This window comes from Gracilinanus agilis, chromosome X (assembly GCF_016433145.1).
Source record: "Gracilinanus agilis isolate LMUSP501 chromosome X, AgileGrace, whole genome shotgun sequence".
Lineage (NCBI taxonomy): Eukaryota > Metazoa > Chordata > Mammalia > Didelphimorphia > Didelphidae > Gracilinanus > Gracilinanus agilis.
In genome coordinates this window covers 47,191,716-47,209,435 of record NC_058136.1, presented here as the reverse complement: position 1 = coordinate 47,209,435, position 17,720 = coordinate 47,191,716, and positions in this window count along the sequence as shown.

Genomic DNA, 17,720 nt, shown 5'->3' with positions numbered 1-17,720 from the left:
CACGAGCAATTAATATTTCTTCAAATGTTTAGATCTATTTTTGTGTGGAGACATTTTACATCTGTGTTCATATAATTTCTGTGTTTATCTTGACAGGTAGACTCCCAAATATTTTTTTATTTGCTTCAGTTATTTTAAATGAAATTTCTCTGTCTCTTCCTGTTGGGTTTTGTTACTAGTATGTAGAAATGCTGATGATTGATATGTGTTTATTTTATATCCTGAAATCTTGCTGAAGTGTTTGTTTAAAATATTTTTAGTTGATTCTCTAGGATTCCTTGAATATACCATTATGTCATCTGCAAGAAGTGATAGTTTCGTTTTCTTATTGTCTATTTTTATTCTATCAATTTTTTTTCCTCATGTCTATAGCTAGCATTTCAAGTAAATACTGAATAATGATGATGATAATGGACATCCTTGCATCACCCTGATAATATTTGAAACGTGCCAAGTTCATCATTGTTACAGATAATGCTTGATATTTATATATATACTACTTATTATTTTAAGAAAGGCACTTCTTAGGATGCATTCCACAAATTTTGGAATGTTGTCTTAATGTTGAAATTTTCTTTAAAGAAATTATTGATTGTTTCTATGATTTGTTTTTTCATCCATTCATTTATAAGGATTAGACTAATTCCCAATTAATTTTTTAGTTTATTGGTCAATTATTATGGTAAATGTTTGTGAAAGTTCCATGTACAGAAATATATATACATAAAAGTTTTAATTGTCATTCTATTTTCTCCAGAGATTTATCATATCTAACTTTTCTAATATTCTATTCATCTCCTTAACTTATTCTTTCTTTATATTATCATTTGATTTATCTTACCTGTGAGACAGGAAAGTTGAGACCTCTCACCTCTCAATATAAATTTACTATACATTTCTTCCTGTAATTCATTTAACTTTGCCTTTAAGAATCTGGATGCATGTCACTTGGAGCATATATGTGTAGTATATATGTTAATTCATTGTCTGTGATACTTTTAAGCAAGATGTAGTTTCCCTGTTTATATCTTTTAATTGGGTCTATTTTAGCTTTTGCTATGTCTCAGATCATGGTTGCTACTCCTGCCTTTTTTACTTTGGCTAAAACATAATAGATTCTAAGTTCATTTTTTTATTTCTATGTATGTCTCTCCCTTTCAAGTGTGTTTCTTGTAAACAACATAATGTTGGATTCTGGTCTCTAATCCATTTTGCTATTCACTTTCACTTTCTGGGTAAGCTCATCCCATTCCTACTGATAGTTATGATAACTCACTGGATTTCCCTCCTTCCTATTTTCTTCTGTTTATCCTTTTTTTATCCTTGTCTGAAAAAAAATTTTGATGAGAGTAAGGCTCAAGCATTGCCCACCACCTTTACCACCATTTCCCCCTAAACTATATAAAAGTGCTCCCTTGTACCATACTTTTATATGAGAAAAATTTCCCCATTCTTCCTCTTCTTTTTCCCATGGCATCTCTCTCATGCATAACATTTTTTTCTACACCATCCCACCATAACTGACTTAGTACTATACTCACTTTCTATGTAGAATTCTTCTAACTGTCCTAACAATGAAAAAATTCTAAGGAATTACATGTTATCTTCTTATATAGGAATAGAAATAGTTTATCTGATTGAGTCTCTTATGATTTCTCTTTCTTATTTTTCTTTTTATGCTTTTCTTGATTCTTAAAATTAAAAGTAAAATTTTCTTTTCAGTCATAGTATTTTCATCAGGGATGCTTGAAAGTCCTCTATTTCATCAAAAATCTACTTTTTAAATTTTCAGACATATTATATTCCCAGTCTTCCACTCTTCTAATGTACTGCCTGCTAAATCTTCTGTGATCCTGACTCTGGCTCCAGAATAACACACTGGTTTCTTTCTGATTGCTTGAAGAATTTCTTCTTTGATCTCAGAGCTCTGGGATTTGGAATATTTCTGGGAATTTTCATTTTGGTATCTCTTTCATATGATGATTAATAGATCTATTATTAGTAGGTTCTATGTCATGAGGGAACTTTTCCTTGAAATTTTCTTGAAATTTGTTACTTAGGATATTTCTTTGATCCTGGCTTTCAGGTAGTCCAATAATTCTAAAACTGTCTGTCAGTCTGTTTTCCAAATTTTCTATTTTTCTGATGAAATATTTCACATTTTCTTATTTTTTAATTCTTTTGACTTTTTAAGATTGTTTCTTGATGCCCTATAGAGTTATTAGCTTCTAACTGATCAATTCTAATTTTTAAGAAGTTATTTTCAGACTTCTGGGCTAAGATGACTGCAAAGTAGAAGCAAGGGGCTTCCTCTCCTCACCACCTACTGATATAAAGAACCTCAAAAGAACAAAAACCAAAATCAGATGAGTGAAGGGACTCTACTGTAGGGCACAGCCTTGAAGGTAAGCAGCGTTTGGGCATTTCCACTCTATAAGGGGGTAAATTACTACTACCAAAGCATGAGCTGATCACCCCTGCCCAACTCCACTACAGCACCAGAGTCAGAGAGCAAGCATGGAGCAATTGCTAGGTTCTTGGGGGCTGGCTAAGACACCACATACTTACCCCAGAGAGCAGCAAGACTTGGGATCTAAGGAGGCTGAGGAATGTGGAGATTGACAGAGATAGGGCAGAGAGGGGCTGCACACAGCAGACTCAGCAGAGACTGAACAATAGCCTCAGGGCAAAAACAGCTCTGTAGCTTAATACAAAGACCTGCTTACCCTCTTTATTCAGATGTCTGACTGGGAAGGGATGAAATAACTAACACAGCAATGGCCACCAAAACCCAAGAACTACAATCTACAACTACCAAATAAAAAAAAAGAAAAAAAGCTTGACCCTCGATAATTTCTATGGAGAAAAACTCCAGACTACAGAGGAGATAGCAGAGGATGACAAACAAGCAAATATACAAACCTTCCAAAAAAGTGGAAAATGGTACCAAGCTCTTGAGGAGCTCAGATGGGAGAAGATGAACCAAATTAAAAAGATAGAAGAAACTTGGCAAGAAAAGTGGGAAATAGTTCAAAAAGAAAATAACACTTAAAAGACAGAAATTCTCACTTGGAAAAAGAAGTCCAGAAATCAAATGAAATAATAAGCAAATTAGAGACCAGAACTGATCTGGTGGAAGCCATGAAAAACAGGATAGACCAAACCGAAAAGAAAAATCAAAATATCATAGTTGAAAACCAGTCTTCAAAAACTAGAATTGAGCAATTAGAAGCTAATGATCTCACAAGACAGCAATAATTAATAAAGGAAAGCCAAAAGAATGACAAATTAGAAGGAAACAAAAATATTTCATTGAGAAAATGACAGACTTGGAAAACAGGTCAAGGAGAGACAATTTGAGAATCACAGTCCTACCTGAAAACCTAGAAATGAAAAGAAACTTTTATATCGTAATACAAGGAAAGAAATTATCCAAGAAAACTGCCCTGATATTCTTAAAGAAGAAGGCAAAATAGACATTGAAAGAGTCCATAGATCACCCTCTACATTACATCCTCAAAAAACTAGAATGTAATTGCCAAATTCAAGATCTTCCAAGCTAAGAAGAAAATATTGCAAGAAGCCAGAAAGAGACAATTCATATATCAAGAATCTCCAGTCAGGATTATAGAGGATCTGGCAGCCTCAACCCTAAAGGACCACAAGGGTTGGAATATGATATTCGGAAGGCAAGAGAACTGGACCTACAAAGGAGGCTCACCTACCCATCAAGACTGAGTATATACTTCCAGGGAAAAGTATGGGCATTTAACAAAATAGATTTCCAAGTATTTGTAAAGAAAAGACCAAAACTAAACAGAAAATTTGATGTCCAAATACAAAACTCAAAAGAAACATTAAAAGGTAAATAAGAAAGAGAGGGGAAAAAAACTTTAGAGGCTTCAATAAGGTCAAATTGTTTATACTCCTATATGGAAAAATTATATTTGAAACTTTCAAAAACTGTATTAACTATTATAATAGTTATAATAATTATTCATAAGTAGTGGTTGGGGTAGTAAGGGTTTTAAGATGATATGTAAAACAAGAAAGGCAGGGTGGAATTGAAGATGGCACCAAGAAAATCTATTGGGTATCAACTAAGAAAAAGAAGGCAGAAGTTGCAATTATGATATCTGACAAAGCAAAAGTAAAAATAGATCTGATTAAAAGAGATATGAAAGGTAATTACATCCTGATAAAAGGCAGTATAGACAATGAGGAAATATCAGTACTCAACATGTATGCACCAAATGGTATAGCATCCAGATTTTTAAAGGAGAAACTACTGGAGCCTGAGGAGAAAATAGATAGTAAAACTATACTAGTGGGAGACCTGAACCGACCTCTATCAGATCTAGATAAATCAAACCAAAAAATAAACTAAAAAGAGGTAAGAGATGTGAATGGCATCTTAGAAAAATTAGAGTTAATAGATTTTTGGAGAAAAATAAATAGGGACAAAAAGGAATACATCTTCTTTTCAGCAGTACACGATACATTCACAAAGACTGACAATGTACTAGGGCATGAAAACATGACAAACAAATGCAAAAGAGCAGAAATATAAATAAAATTAATAATAAATTAAATATGATTCTCCAAAATTGGTTGGTTAAAGAACAAATAATAGAAAAAATTTATAATGTCATTGAAGAGAATGACAATGATGAGACACCATATCAAAATCAATCAGATGCAGCCAAAGCAGTACTCAGGGAGAAATTTATATCCCTGAGGGTATATATTAACAAATCATGGAGGGAAGAGATTAATGAATTGGGTGTGCAAGTTAAAAAACTAGAAAGAGAACAAATTAAATATCCCCAGATAAAAACTAAATTAGAAATCCTAAAAATTAAAGGAGTAATTAATAAAATTGAAAGTGAAAGAACTATTGAATTAATGAATAAGACTAGAAGCTGGTACTTTGAAAAAACAAATACAATAAAGTACTGGTTAACCTAATTAAAAAAAAGGAAAGAAGACAACAAATTAACAGTATCAAAGATGAAAAGTGAGACCTCACCACTAATGAAGAGGAAATTAAGGTAATTATTAAGAAGTAGGTGATATGGATTATTATTTACAAAAATATAAATTGCCTAGATTAACAGCAGAAGAAATATAATACTTAAATAATCCCATATCAGAAAAAAGAAATTGAACAAGCCATCAAAGAATTCCCTAAGAAAAAATCCCCAGGGCCAGACAGATTCACAAGTGAATTCTATCAAACATTTAAGAACAACTAAACCCAATACTATACAAACTATTCAACAAAATGAGCAAAGAAACAGTTCTGTGAAATTCCTTTCATGAAACAAATATGGTATGGATTCCAAAGCCAAGCAGATCAAAAATAGAAAAAGAAAACTACAGACCAATCTCCTTATGAACATAGATGCAAAAATCTTAAACAGAATACTAGCAAAAAGACTCCAGCAAATGATCACAAGGATTATTCACTATGAACAGGTGGGATGAATACCAGGAATGCAAGGATGGTTTAATATTATGAAAATCATTCACATAATTGACCATATCAACAACCAAACCAACAGAAATTGCATGATTACTCAATAGATGCAGAAAAAGCTGTTGACAAAATACAACACTCATTCCTATGGAAAACACTCTAAAGCATAAGAATAGCTGGGCCTTTCCTAACAATAATAAAGAATACATATTTAAAACCATCAGAAAGCATTATTTGCAATGGACATAAATTAGAATCCTTCCCAATAAGATCAGGAGGTAAGTAAGGATGCCCATTATCACCTCCATTATTTAACATTGAACTAGAAACACTAGCAGTAGCATTCAGGGAAGAAAAAGAAATTGAAGGCATTAAAATAGGCAATGAGGAGACTAAACTATCACTCTTCCCAGATGATATGATGGTCTCTTAAAGAATCCTAGAGAATCAACTAAAAAAATTAGTGGAAATAATCAAGAACTTTATAAAAGTTGCAGAACAAAATAAACCCACAAAAATAATCAGCATTTCTGCATATTTCTAACACAAGCAGCAAGAGTTAGAAAGAGAAATTCCATTTAAAATCCCCCTAGATAAAATAAAAAATTTAGGAATCTATTTGCCAAGACAAACACAGGAACTATATGAACACAATTACAAAACACTTTCCATACGATTAAAACAAGATCTAAACAATTGGAAAAACATTAATTGCTCATGGGTGGGATGAGCTAGCATAATAAAAATGACAATCCTATTCAAATTAATGTACTTATTCAGTGCCATATCTATCAAACTATCAAAAACTCCTTTACTGAATTAGAAAAAATTAACAAAGTTCATTTGGAAGAACAAAAGATCAAGAATATCAAGGGAAATAATGAAAAAAAATGTGAAAGAGGGGGCCCTCGCAGTACCAGATCTTAAACTGTACTATAAAGCAGTGGTCATCAAAAAATATGGTACTGGCTAAGAGACAGAAGGGAGGATCAATGGAATAGACCTGGGGTAAATGATCTCAGTAAGCTAGTGTGATAAAGCTAAAGACTCCAGCTTTTGGGACAAAAGCCCATTATTTGACAAAAACTTTTGGGAAAATTGGAAAACAGCATTGGAAAGATTAGGTTTAGATCAACATCTCACACCTTATACTGAGATAAATTCAGAATGGGTGAATGATTTGAATATAAAGAGGGAAACTCTAAGTAAATTAGGTGAACATGGAATAGTATACCTGTCAGATCTATGGGAAAGGAAAGATTTTAAGACCATGTAAGAATTAGAAAACGTTACAATATTTGTATAAACAAAACCAATGCAATCAGAATTAGAAAGGAAGCAACAAATAGGGTACAAATCTTTATTAAAAAAACCTCTGAGGAAGATCTAATTACTCAAATTTTTAAGGAGCTAAATCAATTTTTTAAAAAAGCAAGCCATTCCCCAAAAGATAAATGGGCAAAGGACATGAATAGGCAATTTTCAGATAATAAAATGAAAGCTATCAATAAGCGCATGAAAAAGTGCTCTAAATCTCTTATAGTCAGAGAAATGCAAATCAAAACAACTCTGAGGTACCACCTCATACCTAGCAGATTGGCTAACATGACTACAAAGGAAAGTAATAAATATTGGAGGGGATGTGGCAAAATTGGGACATTAATGTTTTGCTGGTGGAGTTGGGAATTGATCCAACTATTCTGGATGGTAATTTGGAACTATGCTCAAAGGGCTGTAAAGACTGTCTGCTCTTTGATCCAGCCATACCACTGCTGGGTTTATACCCCAAAGAGATAATAAGGAAAAGACTTGTACAAAAATATTTATAGCCATGATCTTGGTGGTGGCAAAAAATTGGAAAATGAGGGGATGCCCTTCAATTGAGGAATGGCTGAACAAATTGTGGTATCTGTTGGTGATGGAATACTATTGAGCTCAAAGGAATAATGAACTGGAGGAATTCCATGTGAACTAGAACAACCTCCAGGAATTGATGCAGAGTGAAAGGAACAGAAACAGGAGAACATTGTACACAGAGACTGAAACACTGTGGTAAAATCGAATGTAATGGACTTCTGTACTAGCAGCAATACAATGATCCAGGAGAAATGTGAGGCAGTTATGAGAAAGAATGCTATCTACATTCAGAGAAAGAACTATGGGAGTAGAAACACAGAAGAAAAACAACTGCTTGATCACATGGGTCGATGGGGATATGATTGGGGATATAGACTCTAAGTGATCACCCTAATGCAAATATTAATAATATGGAAATAGGTCTTGATTAATGACACATACATGCAAAACCCATTGGAACTACCCATTGGCTACAGGAGAGAGGTGACAGGAGGGGAGGGAAAAAATATGATTCATGTAACCATAGAAAAATATTCTTAATTAATTAATTAAATACAATTTTTCTAATTAAAAATATTAACCAGAGGCATTGTTGGGGAGGACACTGTGGATAATTCATGCGTGTGTTTATTTGAAAGCCTTTAGGAATGATTCTGTTCAGTTTTCTAGGGAGATATGCCTTTCTTATGATCTTTGGCCTCAAAATTAGAGTAAAACATACAGCCTACTACCAAATTTAAAGTTATGTTATCATAATAAATTAGACTGTAAATATGCTGCATTTGAAGCCATAAGTATACTTTGTAAAAAATAGCTGTTCCAGATGGAATGATTATAATTCGTTTACAAACGTCTTCAAAAGATACAAACTGATGTATATATATTTGCAGGAAATAAGGAGATCAACACTAAATGATTTCACGTTAAGAATGCAAATATATTTCATGATTAAGCATGAACATTTGGCTATTTAAAGACAATGACTACTCTCGTCATTCACAACAGTGGCATTTACAAAATGTTGCTTATACAGGTTTGTTGCCACACCTGGTAGGTAATTTCCTTGGAGAATGAGCCTGTGCTCTAAAAGAAAAGAAAAAAAATCCAAACATTTCTTTTCCTGGTTAGGAATTTTGATGGTATTCCTGTACAGAAATGTTTGGAAGGGTAATTACTATGTTTTTAAATTAGGAAACAATTATAGCCCTGGAAGTAATTCAATAGCTGTGTTGAATGGTATTCCAATCAAATTAATTACAAAAAGAATTCTAGAGATTACTCTGTTCTTTGATTTGTAACAATCTGGAGCAAATTTGGAAAGTTTTTCCCTTTCACGACTTGGGCTTTCTCACTGCTTACGTAAGACGCTAAGCCATTTTTATGGATTTAGATAACTTTAGCAGCCTTCAACTCATTAGGCAGAAATTATAACCTGTTTAAAGGAACAAGTTAAGTATATACACAGATACTCAGTCAAAATGCATGTACCAATTTGAAGTAATTTTGAGGCAGTGATATATAAAACTCCACCCAGAGCTGGAAGAGTTTAAATTGATTCCCTTCCATGGGCCTAAGGAAAATCTTTATAGATGAAAAGTTAATTTGCTATTAGAAATGTCAGGTGACAGAAAGGAAAGCCAAAGAGCATTAGTGGCAAAAAGGGCAATAAAGCAGAAACAATTATGAGGATTATAAGCCCAATTGGACCAGACAGGAGAGAAGGATTGAGCCAACCAGTTCCCAAAGGATCTAAGTCTTTAATCAAGAATCTAGAGAAGCAAACGTTGTCATATGTAAACCTATTGTGAAGAGACTTACCAGTATACTTGCAAAAGAGAAATATTTCAACAACAATATGACAATTGTACGGATGGTTAGAATCACTGACACTTTCTCTTTTGACTCTTTTGGCATAGGATTTATAGAAGGAAAGTGTGTTAGAAGATTCAACTATCTCATTTTACAAATGTGCAAACTGAGGCCCAGCTCGGAGGGACAATGATTTGACTAAAGTCACACAGACAGTAATGGGCAAAGTTGGTAATCAAGCATAGATGGTCTAAGGCAAAAACCAGTCTAGATAGCACTTGGGTGCTGGCCTAGATGGTCTCTTCCAGATTTTGAAATTGCATAGTTATATGATTCCAACTCTGTGTTCATGTTCTCTTTCTCCCTCTCTTTCTCCTTCCCCTACTTTTCTTTCTCCCTCCCTCTCTGTCCCTGTCTCATATATATAAAATATACATAATACATACCTATGTATACATACATTATATATGTATGTGTACATACGCACGCATATATCATTGCCCCATTAGGGAAAATAAAACAACATGATTTACTTGTTAGGAACATGCCACTGATGTAACTTGAAAGGTACATTATTTCTTGAAGTTTTGTTGACTTTCTAATCCCTTCACAACTCAGTTCATACAATATTAATATGCTAAAGAGACATTCTGTTTCCAATGAAAAATCAGTTTGTATTATTGGGGAAAAGCAGGAGAGAAGCAGAAGCTGCTGCTTGATTTAAAAAAATGCAAAACACCCAACAAACTATTCTTTAGTTAAAAGAAAAATCTAAATAAAACTCGGCTCTTGTGACCAGCTTGTTTACAAAAATGAATGCAGAAATCGCTCCAGCAGTTGGATTATCAGAATATACATTTGGACCCAAACCAATTTAATTTTGGCCCTTTGACCTTTTGGGGAAAACAATCAAAGAAGCCAATTGCCCTCGACATTTGCAGGAGGAAGAAGATGCTCCACATGTGAAAAAGTCATTTATTTGGCAATATGTTGGTTTAAAAAAATAACGTCTGGCAACCCACAAAGGAATGAGGTTTGAAAGGCTTTTGCTCTTTGAACTAAAAACTACCTTAAGCTATTGATGCATTCATTCATTCCTCACCTCATTTCCAATAATGTAATCATGGGAAAGCTGACTAAATGGAGTGCACCTAGGAAGGAGCAGTAAAAAGCCCTGAAGCCCTCTTCCAAAGGTTCATGTTAAGTAGCTTCAGAGGGGAGCACTTTCAGGAATTAGCCAGCACCTCAGCAAATGCCTTGATAATCTTGAGCTCTAAACAGTAATTATTTATGAAAAGTTTCAAATTACAGCTCTGCCAACATCTTAGGCTTCAAGTTCATAGCACATAAAGCCCATATTCTATTTGAACAATTTTGGAAACATTCATTTCATCAGCAACTTGGGCGTTCATCACTTCACCTTGGGGGAGCGAGTGGCTAAGGAGATCCCAAAAATGACACAAGGGAAGCTGTCAGTCATTTTCCCCTCCATGATTTTATGCTGTTGGCTTGCTTTGAGAGGTAGAAGGGAGGAGGTTGCAGTGTCAGTGCCTTTTTTAAGAGTGTTTTTTTCTCATTCCCTTGGAAGTTAATTATCTTCTTACTTCTGAGGCACAGATTATCTCTGGATTGCGCAGTTCAAGAAACAGAAGGAGATGAAATTTGATTTGATTGAACTATTTGGTCTTTGTTTGTCTGTTTTTAGTTTTCATTCTCCTCCATATGAGTTAATGCACGAAGTCAAATTCCTTTTCAAATGTGCTTCCAACAAAAGATGAGCCACTCTGGCCTAGGTCCAGTTTGTGCTTCCAAGAAAACTGCTATAACATAGCTTTGTCTACATTATTTACAAAAAGAGAACCATTCCTATTGTAGACCAAATTGCTTTGGTCTACATCATCAAGACTAAGCTGTTTTGTAAAACTCTTAACAAATATGGCAAAGACATGGCTCCAACTGTTAAATCTAAGCAATTTGTCCCGATGAACCAGAACATAGTCAATGGAGTTTGACTCTTGGCTATTTTACAGAAACAACCCTCAGAGAACACTACAAATGAGTATGAGAAATGAGAGAGAGAGAGTAAAATTTATTCCGATATAATGAAAACAATATGACGGAAAAAAAAAACTCTCTCCATGAAGCTTGCCAAGAATGGTGCACATTTCAATAAGCATCTGCTTCAAAATGAGCCACCTGATTTTGCTCCTCTTTCAAACTCTTGAATTTTTTTCTAGAGGGTACACTGTCCCAAGATCTCAAGGATCTGTGTTTTCTTGATATGGGAATGCCTACCACCTAAGTAGATTTCAATTTACTCACAAACCAGAGTTTGAGTATCTCACCCAAGTTACACTGCTAATAAGACTCAGAAGTAGAATTTGATTTCTGATCTTGTCAAATCTAAGATCAGTGCTCTATTAACTACTCTGTAGTTCCTCGGAGTTCTATCCTGTTGTGTCGTAATCATAAGACAATCAATAGGTGACTACGCTTTAAAACAAATTCAGTGTTTATACAGACAGACAGATAGACAAGTAAATCATTTATCAAGTATTTCTTATGTTCCAGGCAAGATGCTAAGTGCTAGGGACAAAAACATAACCAAGCAAGTCCATCCCTCTCCCAAGAAGCTTACATTTTAATAGAGGAAAACGACACATAAAGGGAGCAGGAAATGGGTGGTCATGACTGTGCACTCTTCTGCCCAGCACTCAGTGCTTTAGGCTACCAGCTGCTTTGGGAGATACTGGGCTTCCTTTCACTAGAAGGGTCCACATAGAGGGTGATGGTCACTTGTCAGAGATGTCATAGAAGGAATTCTTGTACAGGAGTGAGTACGTCTATAGGATATCAGAGTTTCCTTCCAACTCAGAGGTTCTAAGAAGGCAGATTTTTGCATATATCTAATGTATGCAGTGAAACTAGATATAACTGAGAGAATCATTTCTTTCAAACTTTTGATGTAGAATAAAAAAAGAAAGTGTAATGGTTTTCTTCTTTCTGTGCCATCCCCTAGGGAGAATTAGACAATCTCATTAATGGAAGGAACCTCAAAAGCCATCTAGTCCAATCCATGAATCTCTACTCCAGCATCCCCAAGTGGCCATCCAAACTCTGCTTGATGACTGTCAATGAGGAGACATGGGATACCTCTCCAAGTAGCCTATTTCACTTTTGAATGTCTCAAATTGTTTGCCTTTTTTGATGTATTTTGAGAGGAGTATGGGATTTAAGCTTCCAATTCTAAGTTAGTAAAGAGTGCATAAAACAGTACAAAGAGCGCTGGCTCTGTGACCTGCACACTTTCCTAGCTTTCCTCCTCTGTAAAATGGGCTGGCCACTACAGGTCTTTTGTCTTTTAATCTATAGTTCAAAGTTCAAGAACAGGAAGAGATCTCAAAAGTCATCTATCCCCAACCTCTCATTTTGCAGAGGAGAAAACCAAGGTCTAGAGTAATGCAGTGTGCCCATTGTCACCAAAGGAGCAAACTAAACAATTATGGGTGGTACCCAAACTTAAGCCTTTAGACTTCAGAAGTAGCAATCTGTCTACTATACCATGACATCTCCCCAGCATAGTCCTATGGAAGAGGTGACCTCAAAGGGCCCTTCCATCTTAAATCTTTGATGCTATAAATAAAGATACCCACACAGGAAACAAGAGAGAAGGAGGAGGAAGAGGGAGAAAGGAAAGGTAAAAGGTTGGAGAGTGATTTCTCATCTACTTAGAAGGAGAATTAGTTCAAAAGAGCCAGAGTACTACTCCTTCTGTTACACTCCACACCTCAAATCTTGTATTTCTTCCCATTCCCCAAAGACTTTTAATGGCTCAATCAGTGATCCTTTCTCTTGTGGGCTTGGCTTAATGAGCTGCGAAGAATTGGAACAAGCAACTTCTTTGGTAACACTGTGCGTATTGATATAGCAATAGAGAGATGCTTGGAGCTTTAAGGGAATAAAGGCTATATAAAGATAATTATATTGAACTGAATAGTAAATTTTCAGCCAAGGTGTTATTTCCCACCAAGTAAGTCTTGAGTCTGAATCTTGCCAAGAGACCTCAGTATCAAGATTTTCTTTCAACTCGAAACATGAACCAGCCAATTTTGAAATCCCTGGATGACATCAGGATTCCACTCATCAGTTTAGCTAAGCATCCCAGTGAGCACAGGAAGTTCTTCTTACAGAAACAACTTAAGCAAGAGATTGGAACTAGATATAAGTTGTTACAATAAAAATGACTTCTATTTTCTAGGGCTCAATATGGAGTCAAAGCGCTTTCTGGACACTTTATCATTTGATCTCCACAACAACCCTTTATATTCTGTAAATATCATTTATGCCTCATTCAAGGAGGAAGAGCCAGAACACAAAGGGAGGAGTGGTTGCCTACAGCCCTAAAGAAGATGCCAGCTTCTATCTAATTTTGATGCCCTCTAAAGACAGCCTTCATAAATTATGAAGAAGTAGAGCCTTTGGACAGAGATTAGGCTAATCTATTTAGTGGAGACCTTTCTAGAGGTCTTCAAACAAAAGCTGATGACTACTTGTTGAAGCCACTGTAGAATGGATCCTTTCTTTCTCAGGGACAATAGATTGCCTCTAGGCACTTGGAGCTCTAAGTTATTGTAATTCTACACTGTGGTTTACTCTTGTCAAAGGAAAGAGAGTACAAGGGGCAGATGAGACCTTGATAAGGTAAAGCTATGTAGAGCTAGGAGTGTGTTTGCCTGGATGGCTCTCCCTATATGTTTTTACATAAATTCCCAGGTATATACTGTATTTCCTTGAGAAAAATCTTGTTTATTTGGAATGTACTGTAAATTGCATGATATCTTAAGCATAGGACACACTAAAGGGTTGGGCAATGATAATGCTGAATCAAGGGGTCATCTATAGCTATATTTCATTCTAAAGTCAACAACTTTCATGCCATTCTCCATCCTCTCAGGTGAGTAACTCAGAAATTCCGCTAGTGGGTGGTGAGTGAATTTATAACAATTATCCCCAGTTTACAGAAGAGAGAATTGAGGTTATGAAAAAGAGTGATGCACCCAAGGTCATTAAGAGTTAATTAATGATCAAAGTGGCACTCAGACCCCAAGTTTTCTACCTCTAAGACTAATTCTTTCTTTGCTTCAACTGGGATGTCAAAATCCGTCTATCACTGGGTGCTGCGTGTTTGAATGCCTGTATGTAAAAAAATCCAATTTTGCCAATGAACAAACAATTTTAATCTCAAGAGTTATACATTTCAGATCATATATAAAAATTGGCTTTTGTTTTTTGCTTGTTTTTAAATGTATTCTCTTATGTGCAGAAAAAACAGTTTAAAAGGCTTTAAAATGTGGGGTAACTTGAACATAAAATAATTTTTTTGTACAACATTAGTCTGAAAAGTTGTCTGAAGCAATCAGAAACATATGGTGTCATTTTCTAAGCTTCAAAACACAATGAAACCCAGCCGATGCTAATTTGAGAGGACACAATTCTCTACCTGAGCTTCAAGTCCAATTAATTTTTTGCAAAACATGAGTTCGGAGTGGCTGCAGTTTTTAAATCTTGTAGATCTAAAAGTAGGGCAAATATTAATGTCAAACCTCAATCACGATTGTTTGCATAGCAGAGACTTTCATTTAGTTATAATAGCATACCAAGGAAATTCATCTTCCAGAGAGAACAGGAACAAATCTCATTAAAGTCAATGGATTTGCAAGGATGTATCTGAAGGCTGATTTTGATCAAGTTCTACTATATTCTCCATATCTTGCCTGGGGGTGGGAAGGAGGAAGATAAAAGAGATATGGCCTAAAATATATGAGAAAATTCATCATGGAAATTTGAAAGGTCAAAAATACCCTAGACTTGTAAATGTAAAGAAAATATTTTCTGTTGACCTCAATGACCACTTAGTTCATTAGTTGAAAAATGCTGTTCAGTATCCTTAAGAAGCAATTTAATTAGGAGACTTAATGAACCCCAAATCAGCTCATTTACCTGTTTCTGAGAAATACTCAGTATTCTTGTTTCCTTTGGGCCCATGAAAAAAAAAAAGGTAAGCTAGGTGCTGTCCTGGTCACTGATCAAAAATCATAAAGTCTAAGTATCCCTTACTTCTTCGGTATCATTACTATAAGACAATGTTTGGATGGAGAAAAGAAGAGAAAAGCCATGTATTATTCACAAAGTAGATAAATATATTGTCCAATATAAACATTCTCGGGGCACTGGTACACCTCCCCCACCTTCTACAAGAGGGTCCAACCCACACATTATGGGAAAGTGAGAACCTTTCAACATAATTTTGTCTCAAACAAAATTGTGTATTAGGTTTAATAGTTTTCTCCATGTTGGAATTGAGAAGGATAAGATATACATGGAAAAAGGAAGCTCAGACCCATTTACCCAGAGCCTGTTACTTTGTTAATCAAAGCATTAGAAGTCTTTCCTCATTAACTTAAAGAATATCTGTCTACATATATGCATTTGGGTGTGGGGGGTATGTGTGATACTGAGCATTGGGCAGTACTGTAAATTGCCTGAGATCTTAAGCATAGGGCACACTAAAGGGCTGGGCAATGATGATGCTATATAAAGAAAAATATATAAAGAAAAATGATGATGCTATATAAAAAGGTCATCTATAGCTATATTTCTGTCAACAACTTTTGAGTCATTCTCTTAGGAATGGTCTTGATTTCTGATCTGTTTTTAGGAAACTGAGGCCATCTTTATCACATGGAGAAGCAAAAAATTTTGCTTATCTAAACTAGCTAGAAACTAACTGGATATTATTTCATACTCAATTCAACAGCTAGATGTAAAGGGAAAGTAATTTTAATTTTGATCCAGAGGCTGTGTTCCAGTGCTGGTTATGCTGCTAGGTGACTTTATACAAGTCATTTAAGCCCTCCGGGTCTATATTTCTCTTTAAAAATGTGGAGAAAAACAGATTTACTAGATGTTCTCTAGGAAACTTGACAGCTCTGTTGATGACCAAACTAATGGACAATTATTAAATTTTATATCAGACACTAGGAACACAAAGATGTAATAATAAATAAAACTTTGCCTCAAAGAGATTGTGATTTGGGGAGTGGAGGTGTAAATAATATTTTGAAGCAATTAATTAGGATATAAGACAGAACATAAGAAGTACAAAGAACTGATCCATATTGCTAGGAAAAAACTGAGAAGAAAGAGACCACATTCAGTTGAGAGTAAGGAGAAACTCTGATGATGGTAATGAACTTAATACTATCTTCATTAGAAAGATGAGAAAAATCATTTCAGCAAGTTTATTTGCTCTAAGTCATAGAACTAGTATCAGACCTAGAATGCAAACCTAGTTCTTCCTAAGCCCAAGTCCAATGTTTTTACTACTAAGACATGAGAAAGAAAGAAAGAACAGTTAGCATTGGCAAATAAGGAGAAAAACTAGGAGGAAACAGACTCAGAAATCAAAGAAGGAGAGGATATCCAGAGTGATGAGCTACAGAAAGGTCAAGATGCCTGAGGATGGGGTCTGAGAAAAGACTGGAAACCTTCAAAAGAAATAGCAGAGTCAAGGAGTGGTGAACAGAGCCAGACTGCACTGGATTATAGAGTGTGGGGACATGAAGTAGAGACAGAATGCAAACAACTTTTTTCTAGAAGTATGGCAGGAAAGGGAAAAAGATGGGAAAATTGCTGCAGGAAGTAAGCAGGATTAACAGGATTCTGGAAAGGAATGCAGGCTGAACTGGTAGTACCAATAGAAGGGATAGCCTTGGCAAAGAAGAAAGTCATCTCATCCTAGGAAACTAGAGGTAGAAAGAATGAGAAGTTACATCACTACAATCAAAATTTCCATATGTAAATTAATTTGCCAATTGGGTAATAAAAAAGTGATAGATTTAGTGCCATACCTATCAAACTACCAAAAACCTTTTTTACTACATTAGAAAAAATTATAACAAAGTTTATTTGGAAGAACAAAAGATCAAGAATATCAAGGGAAATTATGAAAAAAAACCCGTCAAGGAAGGTGGCTAAGCAGTACCAGATATTAAGCTATACTATAAAGCAACAGTCATCAAAACAATATGGTACTGGCTAAGAGACAGAAGGGAAGATCAGTGGAATAGACTTGGAGTAAGTGATGTCAACAAGACAGTGTATGATAAACCCAAAGAGCCCAACTTTTGGGACAAAAATCCACTATTTGACAAAAACTGCTGGGAAAATGGAGAACAATATGGGAGAGATTAGGTTTAGATCAACATCTCACACCCTACACCAAGATAGATTCAGAATGGGTAAAAGACTTAAATATAAAGAAGGAAACTATAAGTAAATTAGGTGAACACAGAATAGTATACTTGTCAGATCTCTGGGAAAGGAAAGACTTTAAAACCAAACAAGAGTTAGAGAAAATTACAAAATGTAAAATAAATAATTTTGATTATATTAAATTAAAAAGTTTTTGTACAAAGAAAAACAATGCAACCAAAATCAGAAGGGAAACAACAAACTGGGAAAAAATCTTTATAACAAAAAATTCTGACAGAGGTCTAATTACTCAAATATACAA